The following is a 22,956-nucleotide window of genomic DNA, read 5'->3' as shown; positions in this document are numbered from 1 at the left end:
ACTTTGACCGTCCTATCTGGTACAATTATTTCCACGCAAGAAAACTATCTCCACATGGAGTCAAGACCCCAGCCACATCGGCCTAAATATGTTGGTTGAACTTGTCTACTTTTGTTGTTTGATTTTCACAGAGCAGCTCAACCCTCTGTCGTCTTCTTCGTAACACAAAATGCAGGAGAAGAAGACTTCGTCATGACGTCCCTTCATATTTATAGCAGTTACCCCCTCTCTCCGGGCATCTCCCTTTGCCGCCAAGAAAATTTCTGTAACTTTTCTGATTTAACTAAACTGTAATTACAAGAGTTCTGAAGGTGACTACATACTCGCTACATTTCTGGCGGTAGTGTTCATGGACATTTAAAATTTATACATGTTCAATTAGTTGGATAAATATACACACGCTTTGAAATAGTTCACAAAAATGACTTTAGATTCTTCCGCCGTTGACACGTGCGACTGACGTCACGTATCCCAGTGCGTGGGACCGAAGGTAATCACCCCCTTGCCACGTGTCAATTCCATGCTATCAAGAATCGAACTTCTTATTAAATTGACAATTTATCCATAATATTCTTAGGGCGCAAAGGTCATGGGTTCAATATGTAGGAAAAGACAAAAGCATTAGCAATAAAAGAAAATTTGCATGTAATGTAAATGTTATTAAAAACTGCCATGATGAACTAGTTGAGGAAAACGGTGATCAACCACGTGTTGGTGTAGGAACACAATGCTCACCAATCAAGCCAATTCATGGCAAGTCGACAAAAAATACATTGAAATTAAGGAGGTCAGTAAGAAAAAACTTCAGTATAAGAAGTGTAAACACAGCGAAACAACAATCAAAGTATGTGTATTGCTCCCAAATAAGTCACCGTCCGCTTATCGTTTACTGAGAGATATGAACATTTTAAAACTTCCTCATATACGAACACTGAAATCTTACATTATGGAGAGACTGGCGACACGTCACTTTAAAGGGTAAGTTAGCAGATGAAGAAAAGTTACTGACTCTCGATAATGAAAAGGTCGACTAATTAATAATTGATGACCTGGCCATAAAACCTAGACTAACGTATGACATGAATTTAGACATGTTTCTCGGCATTAGTTATAGTGAGAAAGATGCAATTGGATTAGAACACAAATTGGCTAATACATTATTATGCATAGGCTAACGTTTAAAGGGCTTGCCAAACTTTTCATAGTGTACCTTTTTTTCTGTTTACGTGTGGACTTACAGAACAATAGTTATCTAGGATGACATTGGACGCACTGAATGCGGTTGAAGAATGCAGCTTCAAGGTCATCAGAATAGTGACGAACAATATTGTCAGGTCAAAAGTGTCAACATTTGAGGTGCTGTGTGGAGGATGCATCACTCATGAAATTCATCACCGGAAAGACGACCAAAGATTCGATCGTAGTCACATCATTGATAACGTGCGGTCACAACATCTCAGTAGGAATATCTATGTAAATGGCAATGTAGTAACTAGTGATCGCCTGAAGAATCTGTACCACTTACAGAAAAAGATAGTGGTGAAGCCAGTTTGGATTATGAATCAGGAAGGTTGTATATCCCAGAAATTTAGAAAAAAATGAATGTGGCTAGAGCGAATTGATGTTATCCCAGAGAAAATAGCTCGGCTTAAGTGCATGGAGGTCGTGTACCCAGAGAAAGCTGAAAGTAAGAACAGTTTACACGAGATAAGAAAAATCTTGGAAATTTTTAGAAAATGGTTTTGATATCCATTATATCTGTAATATCACATACGGAGTTCATTCCAGAAACAAAGACACGTTTATTTTCTGTGAAATCAATGCTGAGAGGCTTTCATGGCTGACCAATGAATTTCTGCCATACATGTCATAGATTCAAAGTTATCCTGATAAAAATATGAACTTATCAAGCTTTGGTGTTAACAACTTTATCACTTCCATTACGTGCTTGCAGGAATCTCTCAATCCTCAAACGACGATTTAGAGCTGCTCTTCGGTCACCTAGGAAATAAAGAAGGAAATAATGATATGTTAGATCATGTCTGCATGCCATGCTTCGCACAGGAATCATAGCATCTTCTAGAATTGGAAATGTGGAACTAAGGGAATATGCAGTCGTAGCAGGCGACGTCACCAAGTTTCTGAAGCCGAAAGAGTCGCAGAAGGTGCAAAATCCAGCCAGTGTTGAAGAAGCACCTACGCTTCCGGTACATATAACAAAACATTGTGATTTACATTAACCGTATCTTACCATTAACATCTTGACTTTTGTTTACAGAAAAACCGGCATCTCTATATTCCATTTCAATTGCAATGGTAACGGGGTTTCGTGTAAGAGTGGCAGAAGAGAGAACAGCCTGTGAAGGCTGCTTGGAGAAGATATCAGCTCCAGCAAGTTCAAGCCCATCATTAATTTAATATATTTCCAAGACAGAGGCAGCTTAAGATATCCAAAAGCTTCTTTTATATTTATGTTGGGAACAGTTTCTCACTTCTTCACAACAGCCGTGAATTTCATGTCTCGAAAATATGTAGCGTCAAATTTCACAAGTATTTTAATTGACAAGTTTTAACGGCACATAAGCTGTGAAGTGTGTATTGACAGTTCACTCGCCGTAATTCTTCTGCAAAAGTTCTTAAGACCACACTTGAAGAATATTGGTGCGAACCAGGCAAGCAGTTGTGCAACGCTTCTGAATCTGAGAAGTAAACCACTTGACAGTAACATTGTTAATGTGACGTGAAATACATCCACGAGTGATCCGTATTTGTCGTTCGTGTGAAACTAGAGAAAAATTAGTAAGTAATTCTAAAGAAAATATGTTTAAAGTGTGTTTGAGTTGGATGTAATGCATAGTCAACAACAGACTCTTAGGGCGTCAAACCGCGATAGTAGAAACGTGAAGCGGAACTTCCAGTTTGCCTCGCCAAGTCTCGGCCCAATTTGCAGGCCTTGAGTAGTAATGTAGGTCACGCTATTAATATCGGAGTGTATGAAAATTGAGACTCCGTGCTAGTATCACTCCGTGTAAATGTCATCATCTTCCTTCTGACTCACCAAGTACTGTTAGGTAGAGTGAAGGTTTCCGTGTGTCACTCCGTGCAAACGTCACTTGATGAAAGCGTTCCAACCTCAGGGGATACTGTGGATGTATTCTACCGTCCCCACCTACATGTGTACAAGAAGATAAAGGGCGTTATTTTAAACTCTTGACCGATGTTAGGTCACTTTCCTTCTCCGTTACCAGGCGTGTGACAGCACCGGTTCTGTCCTTGAAAGCCGGTCTGTAGCCTGCGATGGCGAATGCTCAGTCGAAGGTCTAAGCACAGGATTGTTCGTTTGCAAGGATACTTCCACTACAGCAGCGCATCTTCGTCTCTAAAATGTAGGCCTATTATAAATACGAATCAGCTCGTGGGGAGCGTGTTGAATATGTATACACAGTATTTGAAGCCGTGAGTCCGAGGGTGCACAAATACATGAGCTTCATGTAGATATACCAGCACATAAAACAACTTCTGTGGGACAGAATCCTATTTCATCGCCATCTCCAATATCCGTGAAAGTCGTTAGTGCCGATGCAGTATATTCTTGTACTGTAAGAGTCAGGCCTTCCTTTCTTTCTGCGCTAATTACAGTTAAGAGGTGTGATTTTCAACTTGTACTTCCCCTCAAAACAATAATCACCACTACAAGACTTTTAAGACAGATAATACCACTGTGTCTCTCCACGGTTCTACTGAAAGCCTTTCTTTCCACTTCATTTGTAAGCCTTCACAAGGTATTTGTTTTTTCCAGCCCGTTGCTTCCTAGTATCAATAACTGTCGACAAGCCACTCCCTCCTCCCTCATGGGCTAGTCCCTCACTGCGCTAGCTTCATCCATCTCCTTACGGTACTTAAGGTTTTGAAATTTATTGTTTTGCCAGTTTTAGTTATATTGTTCATTCACATAGCATAGTAAGTGAATAATCTTTCAGATCGCTCCAATTCATTTGTTCACTAATTAATTGTCATTCTGTCCATTATATTAATGAACTTCTTACGCTTATTGTAATATGAGTGGGCAAGCGATAATGGTCTGAATTCTCCAATTCCTAAGTTAGCACGATGTCAAGTTCTATGAGAGGTGTAAAAATGAAGTCAAGTTACTGAGAGGAGAATCGGTTTGAATTTATATTTTATTATTAGACCCTATTATTATTATTATTATTATTATTATTATTATTATTGGGAGGCAACTTTCACTTCGCATGAATGTGGCATCTGCCATACAAATAAACATGCAGCTGGGAGTGAGTAGTGTAATATGCTGGAGGATATAAAACTAGGGAGTTGTCAGCCATGAAATCCTGGTACTGTAAAATGTGTATCCTCAGAGACTACAGTAACCCTTATAGTAAACTCTCAAATTAGTGCCCTAGATTGTCCGCAACACGTTGCCAATGATATGAGGGATGTCAAATACCATGTATGAATTTTGCAGTCTCATGTTTCACGGATTTGGTAATGTCCTCTCCTGCTGCGAATCGTCTCAAACGCGATGGTTTTTTTACTTCAGGGATTAGGTCAATATCGCACGAAGACATGTCGACATGTCCGGTGAGTACGGCGGGTGTTCCATTACTTCTCATCCCCAGCGCTGAAGTTGTCTCCGTACATTCTCTGCTGTATGTGGTCTGGCGATGTCATGGAGAACAGTGACATTGCTAAGAAGTTCGGGGTGTTTGTCCCTAATGGCACGACGTAAGTGTCTCTGCAAGAAGGTTCTGTAATAAATTTTGTCACCATTATGACTTGTAGGACGAAGTGACACACAGTCACGCCTCTGACATCTTCAGCTACAATGACCATCAGCTTCATGGGAGAAGGTTTTTGTCGGAACATCTGTGTTCGTGGTAATTCTGCATATGTTGCCATGCTAAAGATTGGCGCTTGAGCTCTGGCTCATACTCCCTGCCCCAGATTTCATCTACAGTCACTATTATCTCCAGCATTTGCTCGCCTTCCTGCCGGTATGTACCTAATGTTCAGAGTATATGGCATACCGTGTATTCGTGGCACTTATCATGATGCAGTTTTACACAGATGAAGATCTTCCCGAAAAATGATGTGAATGGTTCGTTTCTCAATGCCAGATTCGGCTTATAATTCAGGAAATGTCCATCTTCAGTCCATCTGAAGACTGTCATATGATCTATCTCTGGAGAAGAAATATGTACATGTAATCACTGTACATGACACATCAAGGACACTAATAGGCCAGGGGTTCTCTTCCCGCATCGCGCTCACTTCTTTCTCTCCCTGGCCGCCTTCTGCGTGACGTCATGTGATATGAGACAGCGCTCGCCCGTCCTGCTGACACGTATTGCCCCCACAGCCTAAAATGGTCATAACTTCTGAACCATTCATGCAAATAATGTCCTGGCAAGGTCATTGTAATCCTTATAAAATACTGGAGGAGGTCAAACAATTTATTTTGATGAGGAACTCGAGAATAATATCGAAATATTTATTTAATTTTAAGGATTTATGTTTTTTACCGCGGACTGTAGCATAAAATCGCTTCTAGAGGGCAGCCAGTTGGAAATAGGTATGTGCCATCCCGGACTTTTTTGTAGACTTTTCTATGCTCTACAATTCGTACGCTTACACTTGGGGTCTATCGTCGATGGTTCACGCAGCGTAAGCCAAGAAAGCAAGTGACCGACCGACCGACATTTTTGTCTCTTTCTACGTATTTATTGTAGGCTATATCGGATCACGGATACATAATAATTTCATAGTGGTTCACTACGTGAACAGTGTTCGTGTTGTCCGGATCTGAAGTAAAACCACTGTACTGATTAAAATGCCGTCAACATATTATGGAAACGTGTGTGGCGCTATAAATTGTCGGCACAGAAAAGAAATCCCGTGGGACAAAATTACGGCACCTCGAGTCTCAGGAAACCGTAAATATTCTTAGTGAGACGTAACACAAATAACATTATTATTATTTTGCATATTATAAAGACAATAACGACAACAACCTTCATAGCCAGTTAGTTTGCTACTGTGATGGCATAACAATACTTCCTCGTCAGCAATGCTTGGTTGTTGAAACACTTTGTAATAAACTCTTAAATATCTCCATTATTACAGCTCGTACGGTAAAAAGGTGTCAGATATAAATGACTGAATGAAAATAATATTTTCTATAATTATTGTTATGTGCTAATAGCCGGGCTGAGTAGCAACTCAAATGGTAGAGCACTGGCCTGCTTAGCCCAACTTGGCAGGTTCGATCCTGTCTCAGTCCGGTGGTGTAGGTGCTCAAATACATAATTTGTGGAACGTAAAATCCAATAACATTAACATTATTTTGTGCTAATAACTTATATTTCTGAATATATTTCGTAGCTCGTGAAATAATACAGTATCCGTGATCCGGTATACAGTAAATACGAAGAAAGAGACAAAAATGTCGTGCGAGAAGAGACCTGTTACTGGATCTCGGTTATTTCAAATGGGGACCTCACACATCCCAGTCATAAGTGGTTAAAAACATAGCTCAGTTCGAAATTTCATTTGGTGTGTTTCACGTAATGAAAACTCTTATTTCTATTATTAAGTCAAAATTTCCAGTATTCCATGACAAAATAATTTGTCTCTACGTAAGGACCGGGACATTTATTAGGATATGGCATTTTAATGCAAAGAGTAAGGAGCTAGCAGAGAAAATATGCCAATAAGAAGGCTAAGCTTTGGGCTGGTTCATCAAGTAATTAAGTCTCCTGACACGTACTTTTTAATAATTGAATATAATTCCATAAAGATGTCAATATGATGTATATTTTCCTATGCCATTTGATACAAATATTTACTTCATCAGGAAATTAATTATTTTGGGTTGCATGTCAGTATTTTATTTCTTATCGTATTATACTGTATGCCATGTATGTGACAGCTGATGTTCTACCTCCTCAGCATGTGAGCAAATTTAACGCATTTTCACGTTTTTAAAATCTATTGGAAGTGCCGTTACTTATCGAATCGGACTAAACCAGACTATTATTTGATGAAAGATTGAGAAGATGTTGCAGGCACGAGAACTCACAGGCTTGCTGTACTGCGACTGTGTACCTTACTCGCTATCGTTCATATCGCGTGACGTCATAGCGCCCCAGCCAATGGAAGCTTCAACCGCCGGAGTTGCCTACCTTTTATTCTAGTTACCTTGACTAACAGGTCTTCCGGAACGTTGAACGTCACTGCTTGTCCCACGTAAGAGCTGAAACGCTGCTCCCCACATCGCAACATTTCGCTTCCACAAGCTCTCTGTGATACCCCTGTGAGTGGGGACAATAGAATAACATCCACGGTATCCCCTATCTGTCGTAAGAGGTGATTAAAACGGGCTCCGGGGGCTCTTAACTTGGGAGCGTGGGTTGACGAACACGGGGCCCTTACTTGCGTCATGCTCCTGATTCTCATCTAACCCTTGGTCAACTTTTTTCGACCCAGACGGTATTAGATTCACGAGGCCTAGGGAGTCCTTCACTTTCTTTCCCTTCTTGGCCATTGTCTTTACTTGTCCGATACCTTCATTTTTCAAAGCGTCGAATCACAAAGCAGTATGAAACTGAGATTCTGTAATCACTTTCGCTGTAAGTTCATTGTTATTTTGTTAAAAAATATAGCCATACATTGAAAAGCTGACCCAGTTAATGTAACTTTAATGCTTTCCAGTCTGTAGAAAACACTATTCTATATATTTTATTTTATTACAATTTGCTTTACGTCGCACAGACACAGATATGTCTTACGGCGACGATGGGATAGGAAAACCTGGAAGTGGGAAGGAAGCGGCCGTGGCCTTAATTAAGGTACATCCCCAGCGTTTGCCTGGTGTGAAAATGGGAAACCACGGAAGACCGTCTTTAGAGATGCCGACAGTGGGGTTGGAACACACTATCTGCCGCATGCAAGCTCACAGCTGCGCGCTCCTAACCGGAAGGCCAACTCGCCTCGTAACACTGATTATAACACATAACTTAGAACACCTAAGGTGCGTATAAAAAAACGCAATTAAACGAAGGATGATTTGTTTTGTTCTTGAAAGAATATCATCAGATTTTATCAAGTCACACTATTTTTTGTTATTATAAATTGATGAAAATTGTTTAGAAATGGGAGAATATTTAGGTTTACATTCTGTTTATTCCCTTCAACAACTGAGAGTTGGTGAAGTGTTCAGTGATGCGTCCTCTCTCGTTGCCCGTCTCCTTGTTATACTTCTCCCCCCCCCCCCCCCTCGTCATGTCGAAAGCCAACGGGTAAGCCACGGCCCTAAGTACACTCAGGAGGCTGCATATTTTCAGCTTGAAAAGAAAGGAAACGGCCTGGATACAGAAAGCTTCTTGTTGTTGTACTTGTTGTTTAAAGGGACCTAACGTCCAGGTGGTGATGGTGGTGATTATTGTTTTAAAAGGAAGTACAACCAGGCAACTCTCCTCTATATAACACTAATCAGAGAGAAAAATTGGAAGGGATCCGACACTTCGAAAAATGAAGATATCGGCCAAAGAAAGAGAAAGGCCACGAAGGGCGCGAAAATGAAAGACTCCCTAGCCCTCGTAACCTAATACCGTCGGGGTCGGAAAAGAACAAGAGTTGACCAAGGGAGGTCAGATAGGATAGATGAAAGTGAGGAGCCTGGTTCAAGGAAATGGAAGGAATGCCAGGACTCACCTAAGAGACCCGTGGTCGCCAGCCAAGTAAGCAGACTCTGGGGCCCTTTTAGTCGCCTTTTAAGACAGGCAGGGATACCGTGGATGGTATTCTACCACCCCTACTCACGGGGCTTAACTACTAGGACCGGCCCAGAAAGCTTCTTCAGAGACTGCTTTTGGCAGTGATAATGACTTGCTGTAACACTCAGCTTGTGAGGTCGTATTTGTGTGACAGCCACGTAACACAAACGAATGACTAATTAAGATCATGAGCGTTATTAGCTTTATTTACGAGCCTGATTTTATTGGTCTATCCACGCTAGTCTCGTCCTTGGCACTGAGGAGATCGAGGGTGTTCGACAGTACAAGTACCTTGGTTGCAATCTGAATGAACAGTGGTAACTCATCCAAAAGATACAAAGAAGTGGCAGCAATGTCAGCTACAGCTCAAGTACCCGTGGTTGCCACTGCAGGTCTCAAAAGCTTTAAGTCTCATGGAAGGGAAGGTGCGGACTTTTATTTCTTCTATCTTGTGAACTGGATCAAGTGACCTACAGAAACATACACGCATGAAGCATCTCCATCAAAATAAAGAAGATTGAGCGAGTTGGCCGTCCGGTTAGGGTCGCGCAGCTGTGGGGTTGCATTCGGGAGATAATACATTCGAATTCCACCATTGGCAGCCATAATGATGGTTTTCCATGATTTCCTATTTTTCACTCCTGCAAAAGCTGGGACTGCATCTCAATTAAGGCCAGGGCCGCTACCTTCCTAATCCTAGCTCTTTTTCAACACTTTGTCGCCAAAAACCTTCGATGTGTTAGTGCGACGTTAAAGAAAATGTAAACATAAAATAAAATGGAATTCTCTTCAGCAATGGCAATCTGAATGTAGATCTAAGGCTGCGAGTGGTCAGGCGCTGTGCATTTCCCACGCTATTGTATGGAATAGTAAGGTGGACTCTAACCCAGGCCATATGCAAGAAGCTGGAAGTTTCCGAAATGTAAGTCTATCGGAGGATGTTACGTATCTTGTGGACTGAAAGAGTGAGGAATCCCGAGGTGATGGAAGGATTAAACAAGAAGTACTCCTTTCAATCAAGAAGCGGAAATTTGACTCGGAATGATGAGTACAGGATCCTACATTTGGTGATGCAGGGGAAGATCTCAGGAAACGGAGACCTGGCTGAAGAACCTGAGGAACTGGTTCGAGATGAGTACGATGTCGATTTTCCCTGTGGCAATCTCAACGACTGGAATAGCCATGATGATCGCCAACCTCTGATAGAACTTGGCACGGTATGAAGAAGAAAATGGTGATGGTGGTGATTATTGTTTTAAGAGTAAGTACAACTAGGCAACCATTCTCTATATAACACTAATCAGAGAGGGAAACATTGAAGGGGTCCGACACTTCGAAAAATGTCCGGCTCCATGGCTAAATGGTTAGCGTGTTGGCCTTTGGTCACAGGGGTCCCGCGTTCGATTCCCGACAGGATCGGGAAATTTAACCATCGTTGGTTAATTTCTCTAGCATGGGGGCTGGGTGTATGTGTAGTCTTCATCATCATTTCATCCTCATCACGACGCGTAGGTCGCCTACGGGAGTCAAATCGTAAGACCTGCACCTAGCGAGCCGAACATGTCCTCGGACACTCCCGGCACTAAAAGCCATACGCCATTTCATGAAGGTATCGGCCAAAGGAAGACAAGGGCCACGAATGGCGTGAAAATGAAGGACTCCCTAAGATTCGCATAGCTAATACTGTCGTGGTCGGAAAAAAGTCAAGAGTTGACCAAGGGAGGTCCGGTTGGATAGATGAAAGTGAAAAGCCTTGCACAAGTAAATGGAAGCAATGCCAGGTCTCAGCTAAGGGCCCAGTGGTCGCCAACACACGCTCCAAAGTTCGGAGCACCTGGGGTAAAAGACTCCCTAGGCCTCGCAACCTAATATCGTCAGGGTCGGGAAAGAACTAGTGTTGACCAAAAGAGGTCGGGTCGGATAGACGAAAGTGATGAGCCCGGCACAAGTAAATGCGGGGCAGTGGCGGCGCCGGCGGCAATGCCAGGACTCAGATCAGAGCCCCGTGGGTTCCAACCCATGGTCCCATATTAAGAGCCCAGGGGCCCTTTTGGTCACCTCTTACAACAGGCAGGAGATAAAGTGAGTATTATTCTACCACCCCCACTCACAGGGGATCGGTGACCATGATGTCAGATCATAAAGATATGACTGAGAGGGAATAAAAATGGTTTCATGCCAGTTATTTCAATATAGTGACAACGTAGTTCTTTGCTGGAAGCTGACGCCTTTGTGGAACGGGGCGGCCGTTAGATGATCTGAGTGCGTCCAGCGTAACCCTGAATACCGTCTATTGAACCTGTTCACATTCCACTGCAATGAATGAAAGGATAATCCGTTAGCACGTGAGTGTTGCGATTTATTCCAGTCGGCAGGTAATAACTCACTTGAAAGAGGACTCGTTCTATTTCAGTGCGAGCGCCGGGCGTTTCATTTGTCATGTGCTTAGAGCTTTGTAAGAGTCCAATGAACAGCCGAACAGTCGAACTGTGTGCCTTAAAATGTAGTGACTCTTTCTTGCTTCACTGACACAGTTCACGTGCGTATTGGCTGAAGATAGGAATTATGAGTGATTAACTTTATTTAGCCTCCGTGGCTCAGACGGCAGCGCTTCGGCGGGTCAGCGCTGGGTTCCGTGGTTCAAATCCAGGTCCCTCCATGTGTGGTTTTTGTTGGACAGAACGGAGGCGAGACAGTTTTTTTTCCGGGTACTTCGGTTTTCCCTATCATCTTTCATTCTAGCTACACTTCCGGTTTTCCCTGTCATCTTTCATTCTAGCTACACTCTCCACTATCATTTCATTTCATCTGTCAATCATTAATCATTGCCCCAGAGGAGTGCGACAGGCTTCGGCAGCCGGCACAATTCCTATTCTACCGGGCGAGTTGGCCGTGCGCGTTGAGGCGCGCGGCTGTGAGCTTGCATCCGGGAGATAGTAGGTTCGAATCCCACTATCGGCAGCCCTGAAGATGGTTTTCCGTGGTTTCCCATTTTCACACCAGGCAAATGCTCGGGCTGTACTTTAATTAAGGCCAAGGCCGCTTCCTTCCAACTCCTAGGCCTTTCCTATACCATCCTCGTCATAAGACCTATCTGTGTCGGAGCGACGTAAAGCCTAGCAAAAAAAAAAAATTCCTATTCTCGCCGCAAGATGGGGGCTTCATTCATTCCGTCCCTGACCCGATGTTATATTTTAGACCGGCAATGTTCTACCCTGATTTCTAAAGCAGTGTTATCGTGGGTAATGCTGGGTAAGGCTTACAACTCTGACCATTCAGCGCAGGAATACCGCATAGGCTTATTCAGTGGTATGACATCTTCCCTATAGCAGGGCAAAATTCGATCCAAGTTCTGAATTAAATCTGCATTCGATAAAAAATATCAATGCATTAGTCTGTTTTCAGTACCCATCGAATGGATGTTAAGTTAGTTCCTTTCGAACGAAAGAAATATGGCCTACATCATAACCGGTAAGAACACCCAATGCGAAATCAGAAGGTTTTTGTGGGTTTGGGTCCCACTGGTTTCCAGTCGGTCATTTTTTTTCTCCACTTAAAATCTCTTCCATATGTACTGAACACGACATATTATGTTGAATGTTTATTTCAAATGCAATGCGGCCGTGAAATTTGAATATTAATTACATTTATATTAGGTACTGGAATACTGTCATAGGTCCGGTTCCTTGGCTGAAACTTCAGCCTAGTGGTTTTTGGTTCAGAAGGCCTCTGGTTCAATCACCGGAGAGAGACACGCAATAGTGAATTCATCCTTCCACATACGGTTGGCGTCAGGAAGGGCATCCGGCCATAAAACTGGACTAAATGGGGGAGTGGTGGTTGTGATTATTGTTTTAAGAGTAAGTACAAGTAGACATCATCCACTATATTACACTAACCAGAGAGAAAAATGGAAGGGTATCGGCCAAAGAAAGATAAGGACAACGAATGGCGTGGAAATGAAAGATTCCCTTGGTCTCCGCACTTAATACCGTCATAGTCGTAAAAGAATAAGTGTTGACCAAGGAAAGCGGGATAAGATAGATGAAAGTGAGTTTCGTGACACAAGTAAGTTGAAGCAATGCCAAGACTCAGCTAAGGGCCCCTTGATCGCCAACCAACCAACCAACCAACCAACCAACCAACCAACCAACCAACCTCCCAAGTCAAGAGACCTTCGGGTCACTTTTAGTCACCTTTTACTACAGGCAGGAGATACCATGGGTGTTCTTCTATCAATCCCACCTACTGTGTGGATGGGGACGTTAAGTCTTGAGCAGACCCCTCGGTGTTAGTCGACAGGAGTAGGCTACGTGCCGGCACTGGGTTTCACCCACTCCGTTCCTCCTAGCATATATCATGTCATTCATGCCATCTCATTAAACCCTCTGATGAGGGTGACGTCAGGAAGTGCATCCGGTCGTAAAAACTCGCTACGAAGATTCATCTCACTTCACACCCGACCCCGTAGAGAAGCTGGACAAGGGTTGGACAGACACACACACTGGAAGGACGATATTAAATAAAGAGCAGTAATAATGCGAAACCTCTGTGGTGTAGTGGTTAGTGTGATTAGCTGCCACCCCCGGAGGTCCGGGTTCGATTCCCGGCTCTGCCACGAAATTTGAAAAGTGGTACGAGGGCTGGAACGGGGTCCACTCAGCCTCGGGAGGTCAACTGAGTAGAGGTGGGTTCGATTCCCACCTCAGCCATCCTGGAAGTGGTTTTCCGTGGTTTCCCACTTCTCCTCCAGGCGAATGCCGGGATGGTACCTAACTTAAGGCCACGGCCGCTTCCTTCCCTCTTCCTTGCCTATTACTTCCAATCTTCCCATCCCTCCACAAGGCCCCTGTTCAGCATAGCAGGTGAGGCCGCCTGGGCGAGGTACTGGTCATTCTCCCCAGTTGTATCCCCGACCAAGAGTCTGAAGCTCCAGGACACTGCCCTTGAGGCGGTAGAGGTGGGATCCCTCGCTGAGTCCGAGGGAAAAGCCGAACCTGGAGGGTAAACAGATAATGATGATGATGAATAATGCGAAAAATATGAAACTGCGAAGGGCTACAGGGAACCAGGCAACAAGTAAGTCACGACAGCCGCATGTCCATCAGAATCTCACGAACAGCTTGAGGGATCGAAAAAACGTTGTCATGTACATCCAAAGTGGCTGTTCCGTCATCAACTGGTACAAAATCTGGTGGCGAAAAATTTGCCCGCCCCGTGGTGTAGGGGTACCGTGCCTGCCTCTTACCCGGAGGCCCCGGGTTCGATTCCCGGCCAGGTCATGGATTTTTACCTAGACCTGAGGGCTGGTTCGAGGTCCACTCAGCCTACTTGATAAGAATTGAGGAGCTATCTGACGGTGAGATAGCGGCCCCGGTCTAGAAAGCCAAGAATAACGGCCGAGAGGATTCGCCGTGCTGACCATACGATACCTCGTAATCTGCAGGCCTTCGGGCTGAGCAGCGGTCGCCTGGTAGGCTGAGGCCCTTCGGGGCTATAGTGCCATGGGGTTTGGTTTGGTTTGGTTTTTGGTGAAAAATCTATTTTCCTTACACGCGCAGGACATGGAGGCTGTAAAAACAGAATGTCATGCTCTAAAAATCTATTTCGCTATCACTGCACTATACGAATACTGTACAGTCAGAATGCCATGCTCTAAAAATCTATTTCGCTAACACCGCAGTGTATGAATACTGTACAATCAGAATGTTATGCTCTAAAAATCTATTTCGCTAATAATTCACTATATGAATACTGTACAATCAGAATTTTATGCTCTATTACTGTACTATATGAATAATGTACAATCAGAATATCATGCTCTGAAGATCTATTTCGTTAACACCGCAGTGTATGAATACTGTACAAACAGAATGTCATGCTCTAAAAATCTATTTCGCTAATACTGTACTATATGAATAATGTACAATCAGAATATCAGGCTCTAAAAATGTATTTCGTTAACACCGCAGTATAGGCTATCAGTTCTGTACAAACAGTCTTCCATGCTGTAAAATCTATTTCGCTAACACCACAGTATATAAATGCTGTGTAATCAGAAAATTTCATGCTGTAAAATCTATCTCGCTAACATCGCATCATATGAATACTGTATATACAGAATTTCATGCTGTAAAATCTATCTCGCTAACATCGCACTATATGAATACTGTACAAACAGAATTTCATGCTGTAAACTCTATCTCACTACCATCGCATTATATGAATACTGTACAAACAGAATTTCATGCTGTAAAATCTAACTCGCTAACATCGCACTATATGAATACTGCACAGACAGAATTTCATGTTGTAAAATCTATCTCGCTAACATCGCACTATATGAATACTGTACAAACAGAATTACATGCTGTAAAATCTATCTCGCTAACATCGCACTATATAAATACTGTACAAGCAGAATTTCATGCTGTAAAATCTATCTCAACCTCGCAATATACGAATACTCTACAAACAGAATTTCATGCTGCAAAATCTATCTCGCTAACATCGCACTATATGAATACTGTACAAACAGAATGTCATACTCTAAAAATGTATTTCGTTAACACTCCAGTATATGAATACTGTACAATCAGGATATCATGCCTTAAAATATATTTCGCTAACACCGCAGTATATAAATTCTATATAAACGTAATTTCATGCTCTAAAAACCGATTTTGCTAACGTCACAGTATATAAATTCTGTAGAAACAGAATTTCTTGCTCTAAAAATCTGTTTCTCTAACAACACAGTATTTGAATACTGTACAAACAGAATTTCGTGCTTTAAAAATCTAGTATGCTAACACACACATTGTGTATAAAAGGATTAGAGTTTTAATACTTCTGCATCCTTTATAATGGAAATTGGAAATCATATAGTATGAACTTTCAATAAATTGGGCGCGTGCTATCAATATAACGTTTGTGTTAACACAAACTGGAAACCGCTGGTTTCCTCTTCGGATTGACTTAATGTGTCATGCTGTAGACAGGTTTTGTTTCATGGGCTGGTTTGCAGCGATGTCCATATATCTTAATTGATCATCCTACTAAGTTCCACTCCAATTCTCTGGTCCATTCCAAATAGTCCCCAATTCGTTTCACATCACCACGCTCCTACAAGTTACGAAATACTTTTCACGGACATACAAGAATATGTTGGCTTATTCGTTCCATTGCAATACTTCTTTCCTACTTTGGGAACCTGTTGTAAAACAGTACGTCGTTTCAAGATTCCCTTATGAATTCTTCAACATGTTACCAGATTGGATAGAATGTGTAGTAGCGTACTGAATACTGTTATTCGTTACCAGCCTCCAGGGAACGACAAACCGAGAGCTAGGTACGTGATTCAGGTTCCGCTAAGACCACATTGGGTATAAAATATCTCCTCATTTTATACTTGCCGGTACTGTATTTTTTTTTTTTTTGCTAGTTGCTTTACGTCGCACCGACACAGATAGGTCTTATGGCGACGATGGAACAGGGCAGGGCTAGGAGTGGGAAGGAAGCGGCCGTGGCCTTAATTAAGGTACAGCCCCAGCATTTTCCTGGAATACTGGATACTGGCCGCACTTAAGCGACTGCAGCTATCGAGCTCGGTGTACTGTAATTCTAGGCCTACGTTTAATCGTTGGGATAAGTACTTATTGTTTTCATTTTAAAAATATATTTCTCCTCTAATACTAATGTGAAAGGATGTTATATTTTTCGCAGTACGTAGAATTGCTATTTTGGTCTTATAGGAAATATAACCGAGCAGATACCTTGTTCTAAGTCTAATGAGAAAGGAAGAAAGGGAGAGATCCAATTTTTCAAAGAATGATAACTTGACAGACAATCGTGAAGGGCCACGAGTGGCGTTAAAATGCGTGACTTCCTAGACATCGCAAACCTAATTTTATTTATTTATTTTAATGAAAAGTATACAAGAGAGAACATGTCTCCAGTTGTTTTAAAAATCTGAAATATAGCAGTAAATATACTAAATATGATGATTATGATAATGATATTGAGTTAAATATTATTATTATTATTATTAAGCGTATGGAATTTACAGAATGGACAAGTATATACAATATTATACAAAAGAAAAACCTGCAAAGAATACATGGTAAGTAGGGAACAATTACACATGAATATCTAAATTGTTTATCCACTGCACTAGGGATACTGAGACATCAGCAAAGTCTTTTCGGTCTCCACCATAAGCACGCAGAGGGCATTCGTCCATTATATGATGCATGGTCTGGACTAAAGCACCACAATCACACGCTGGAGAGTCCCTGAAGCCCCACTGGTGAAGGGAGAATGCAGATCTTCCACAATTTGTGCGGAACCTGTTTAGTGATGCCCACGTTCCTCTTGGCAAGCTGAAACCAGCTGGGGCGTGGTTTGGATTAAAGAGGCTTGGCCACTCCGGAGCTGTACGAATCCATTGCTCTTTCCATTCCTCTTTTAAATTGAAACCAGCATCCATTAGATTCTTAGCTGTTTTCATCGGTGGCTTACGGGATTTCAGCCTTTGTCTCCAGAGATCTGCAACATCTCTATGGATAGGTAGAGTTGGATTGGACATGATCTTATTATATTCTTGAACAAGGGCTCTTGAACGTCGCAGGCTTGGTGGAGCAATGTGGGACAGGACTGGCAGCCAGTGCGTTGCAGTAGGCTTCAGAGTACCAGAGATGATACGCATGGTGGTGTTAAGTTGTACATCGACTTTCTTCATGTGGCAACTGTTAAGCCATACTGAAGAGCAGTATTCAGCTGCAGAATACACGAGGCCAAGCGCAGTACGTCGTAATGTGTCCGCTGAAGCACCCCGTGAAGTCCCACACAATTTAAACAGAATATTATTACGTGATCTCAACTTAGATCCGAGGTTTTCAAGATGCTTTCTATAAGATAGGGTTCGGTCAAGCGTTACCCCGAGGTACTTTGGATTAGGATTGTGCTTTAGCACTGAGCCATTGAGTTAATGATAGTGGGAAATGAAGAAATATACATAATGATGGCAAGGATGCTAATAAATTCGTGTAATAAACACTACTAACTTAATTACTGTATACTTGACCATATTTGAAAATTTTTACAGCCTAAATCATGAGCCTGAACTGATGGATAAATGTTTGCATGTTGCAGCCGAAATCTAGCTCCATATTGTTCGCGGCCATTCTGTTATTCTTACTCCATATTCTGACTGGCTGTTTTCCCAGTTTCACAGTAGAACGTAAATGAAACTCGTGTTTTCACCTGTGGGACAATGAACTTTAAAAAATCAAAGAAAATACGAAATATCAAGAATGCTATTTACCATTTTTACATAAATATCATATCGCTTAAATCTCTACGTGATTTAAGATATTTGAATTGGACATCTATGAGCGGAAACTCGTAGTTCACTTCCAGTGGAAATTGGGCATATTTTCTCATGTATAGAATTTTCAAGAAAAGTTTCTGGACTTTTTATATTATTTCGATACCTTTATTGTTACATGGGTTCCATATTATTATAATAGTAGCATTTTCAAGTCTAGAGCGTACTAATATATTGTAGAGTGACATAATTGTTGTTAAATGCTTTTACATGACGCGTGACAAATACTATCGGGATAGACAAGGGAGGTCGGGTAGAGTACCTAGGGCTATTATTATTATTATTATTATTATTATTATTATTATTATTATTATTATTATTATTCATTTTCCTTAAATTGTACATGTACTATTTAGGGGTGGTAGATGAAGCAAGGGCAAGCCCTTGATACGCAGAGTGCCTCCATCCCCACATGTATGTTTACATAAACTCTACTGAATATTTAGGTATGTGTAGACAATTTTAAATTTACATATTTACCCTTCAAACACTGTACTCTTAAAATAATAATTTTCTTGATTTATGCTATACATATTACAGTAAGTATACCCTTACTCACTCTCCTGTATACACACTCATTAAAAAGCGCTCCCGCACCCGCACGCATACACATTCGCCCATACCAACTGCACTTTCATACATCATTCTCGAAATTCTAATTTATGCAAGTGTACATTTTTTTTACTGCGTGGAGGAAGTGAGGAAGAGGAAACAGTTTTATTTCAGATGGTAGAAGATTCCAGAGACGAGCAGAACGTGCGTAAAATCCATTTAAATATGAGGTTGTTCTGGCAGGGGGGGGGGGGAAGTGTGGTTCCTTGGCCTCTCTTAACAGAGCGGTAATTAAGCTGCAGGTGGTGGAAAGAGGGGAGATGTGTGTTGTCTATCAGGGATTCCTTAAGAAATGCTACGTCTATTTGTTTACATAACGAGTTCACTGGTGACAATGACCTGGCTGTGTTTAGAGGGATGTGTTAGTTTATTACAGGTTCTGTTCGGCACTGGACACCTTTTAGTTTCCTCATATTCTGCGTTGTCGTTGGGTACCAAGAAGGAAGACCATATAATAGTAAGTACTAAATGGAAGAAATTTCAAACTCAGCTGAGGGCCCCACATTCGGCACTCAACACTCCTAAATTAGGAGACCCTACGAGGAGACAAGGAGAAGACGTATACCAATAACTACCGAAATTATGTAGCACCAGAAATGTGAATTAAATCTCAGATTTAACAAGCTCCGTATTTTTTTTTATGTACTCACCGATGAGTAATTTTTCTGGAGCAATACTCTTCCGGCGATTTTCTTGTATAGCGCCGTCTAATTTCCAACAAACGTAGAAAAGGATATTAGTTCTCTGACAAGTAAAGTGGCCAATTGTGCAAGCCAGTCCTGCTTTGAATATTACTATTGATATTCCCCGTCGACCCATTGTAGTCAGGCTTCAATAGATTATTTACTACTGCCCATTTGACAAATGGTAATTCTGTGCTCTGAATTCTATCAGTGAGATTGTTTGATTTGGACAGGTCCTGTTTTTTCCTGATATCCATCATTTCTGATATTAATGCACGATAAAATATCTTCTATCTTGCTGATATATGGGTTCTGTTATGAGATCTGCGTTATTCTCGATTCTGCTATCAACATTTTAATGCAGTGGGAAGAGCTCGCAATTGATTGAGGTTGGGTTCTTCTTAAATCAAATGTACCAAATATTTCAGGTCAGTATCCTCCTTATAACTTCAGGATTCTTCTTAGCGTTTTGACATAAATATGTCTTATGGCTGAGGGTTACCTGAAAATTTTGCTTTACGGAAGTTAGCGCCACAAATGTCTGGCAGAAGTGTAACCCTAGGAATCGTATAGGCTTTAGTATTCGGCAGTAAGTCTATACGCTAGGCTGATGAAACACAGAGCGCTTTTTGCCGAGTCGGCCGCTGAGTCGGCGCATGGTTCTACTGTATCTGATGGGATGAAACAGACACAGTGGAGCTCGCCAACAGGCGACAAATTTGCCGACTCGGTCTGTCGTTTGCTGGCGGTGTAACGAGCATTTTGAAGACTTTGTGCGCGTTCTTAGCGTCATAGATTGAATACATTCAGCTGAATTTACGCGGCGATTGCATTATTGGTAAGTATTCCTGTATTAGATTATTAACGCGTTACATCTAAGGAGACGAGCATTCGACAGACGCGTGGATTCAAAATCCACCGTTGGCAGAATGGTTTTCTGTGGTTTCTCATTTTCACTTCCAAGCGAATGCCGGGAGAGTCCTTTTCATAGCTTTCTTCCGATTTCTTCCACCTCCTTCCCCAATTCTATTCACTATTATTCATTTCATGTTCATTAGCTCCTCAACTGCGGTTGTTGTCAGATAGGCCACCTGACTATGAAAATATGCCATATCAGTTCATATCAATTCATCTAATCCCGGACCTCATATCAAGAAATGGGGCTAAGGGTAGACATACATATATTATTTAGTGTTGGCTACTGAATGCACGATTCGAAGCAGTGTATCGATTCATTTAAGTGTCCGAGTGAATCGATTCACAGGAACGGCGAGCTCACGGCACACGATTCAGCTTACTCCCAGCGAACAGTGCTGAGTGGCGCACTCACTAGACTTTGACGGGGAGCCGAGCTTCCGCTGCAGCGAGACAGTGAATCATGGCACATCGAAAGAATCGTGAACGAGCGCGGGTCAGTGAGACACAAGATACACACGGCTCCTTATCGGCACACTGGACAGTGGACACTGGCGGAGAGCCGGGCTTCCTCTGAAGCAATACATACAGAGCCATGGTACACTGAAAGAATCGTACGCTAAATGGACTCCCGAGCTCAGCTCATTTGAAACTAATACCCACTCGCATTCACTGTCCTCTTCTTACAGGGAGATTTAAATAATAGATGGATTTATTTTCAGTGTCGTAGATGTTATAGTAAATGTAGGAAATTATCGAGGAGAAACCGACGGTACTCTCGTTAATATTGATGTGTGTCATAATTTGAGAGGTTGTTTTTAAAGTTGCCAAAAAGGATGTCAGGTTTCTCCTCGACAATTTCCAGCACAGCCAGCTTCATGTAATAACATTTCTTTTCCATGACAAAAACTTTAACGGTACCACAATTATACCGTCAAGTTCGCCGCGAAAATAAAGCATTAAAATCATAGAGTATTAGGTCTATACAGTTTGCTCATGGAATAAATTCGATCGGATCTGCCATTCGCAAAGACTTTTCACTTTGCAAACAAATTGAAAAGTACAATCTAGATCATGGTGGAAAAGAAAGACTTTGCACTTTGTAAGAATTGAAAAGTGAAAATTGCAAAGTTGAAAAGTTGCAAATTTCGTTCGTGGAACAGGCCCCAGATGGCTGCAGCGAACGATGAATGCTGTTGCTGCTCTCTTACCATTACACACTACACAGATGCAGTAGGAGCGGTGACTCTAAAGTGCCGTGAATCGGATCACTGTATCGATTCAGTAACGTGAACGGAATTATATGAATCGATTCAGTAAAATGAATCGAATGTCCCATCATCATCATCATCATCATCTGTTTACCCTCCAGGTTCGGTTTTTCCCTCAGACTTAGCGAGGGATCCCACCTCTACCGCCGCAAGGGCAGTGTCCTGGAGCTTCAGACTTTTTTTTTTTTTGCTAGGGGCTTTACGTCGCACCGACACAGATAGGTCTTATGGCGACGATGGGATGGGAAAGGCCTAGGAGTTGGAAGGAAGCGGCCGTGGCCTTAATTAAGGTACAGCCCCAGCATTTGCCTGGTGTGAAAATGGGAAACCACGGAAAACCATTTTCAGGGCTGCCGATAGTGGGATTCGAACCTACTATCTCCCGGATGCAAGCTCACAGCCGCGCGCCTCTACGCGCACGGCCAACTCGCCCGGTGCTTCAGACTTTGGGTCGGGGATACAACTGGGGAGAATGACCAGTACCTCGCCCAGGCGGCCTCACCTGCTATGCTGAACAGGGGCCTTGTGGAGGGATGGGAAGATTGGAAGGGATAGGCAAGGAAGAGGGAAGGAAGCGGCCGTGGCCTTAAGTTAGGTACCATCCCGGCATTCGCCTGGAGGAGAAGTGGTAAACCACGGAAAACCACTTCCAGGATGGCTGAGGAGGGAATCGAACCCACCTCTACTCAGTTGACCTCCCGAAGCTGAGTGGACCCCGTTCCAGCCCTCGTACCACTTTTCAAATTTCGTGGCAGAGCCGGGAATCGAACCCGGGCCTCCGGGGTGGCAGCTAATCACGCTAACCACTACACCACAGAGGCGGACATGTCCCATCACTAATATTATTATGTCAGATTTGGCCCGGTACGGCAGCCATGTTTTTTCTATATTGTGGTCTGAGAATTGCAGTTTGTCTTGCCTCATTTAACGCCGCGCTTGGTCGTGTGTTTTGTTACAGTCGGCAGAAAGCACTCTATTTATCAGTCGCAGGCGGTGGGAGACTCGGCGGCCAAATCGGCAAAATCCGCTCCTTGCGTCATCAGCCTAAAATGCAAATATCACCATCTTATTCGCAGTTTTTGAATGGTTCATCACTGTTGCCAAGTTGACAAGTTACGTATTGAATTCACCAGACATAACTAAAACCAAAATGTGAACATAAATTATGAAGTTTCCCTTACCCAAATAAATGGGAAATCAAGACATTAATAATAAAGACGGTTTTCAATATTAGAGAGAAATTAAGGAAATAAGCACACTCTCACCCTCAGTCGATTTAATGTTATATATTT

This window comes from Anabrus simplex, chromosome 1, assembly GCF_040414725.1.
Source record: "Anabrus simplex isolate iqAnaSimp1 chromosome 1, ASM4041472v1, whole genome shotgun sequence".
NCBI classification, from domain to species: domain Eukaryota; kingdom Metazoa; phylum Arthropoda; class Insecta; order Orthoptera; family Tettigoniidae; genus Anabrus; species Anabrus simplex.
This window is presented reverse-complemented; position numbering follows the sequence as displayed.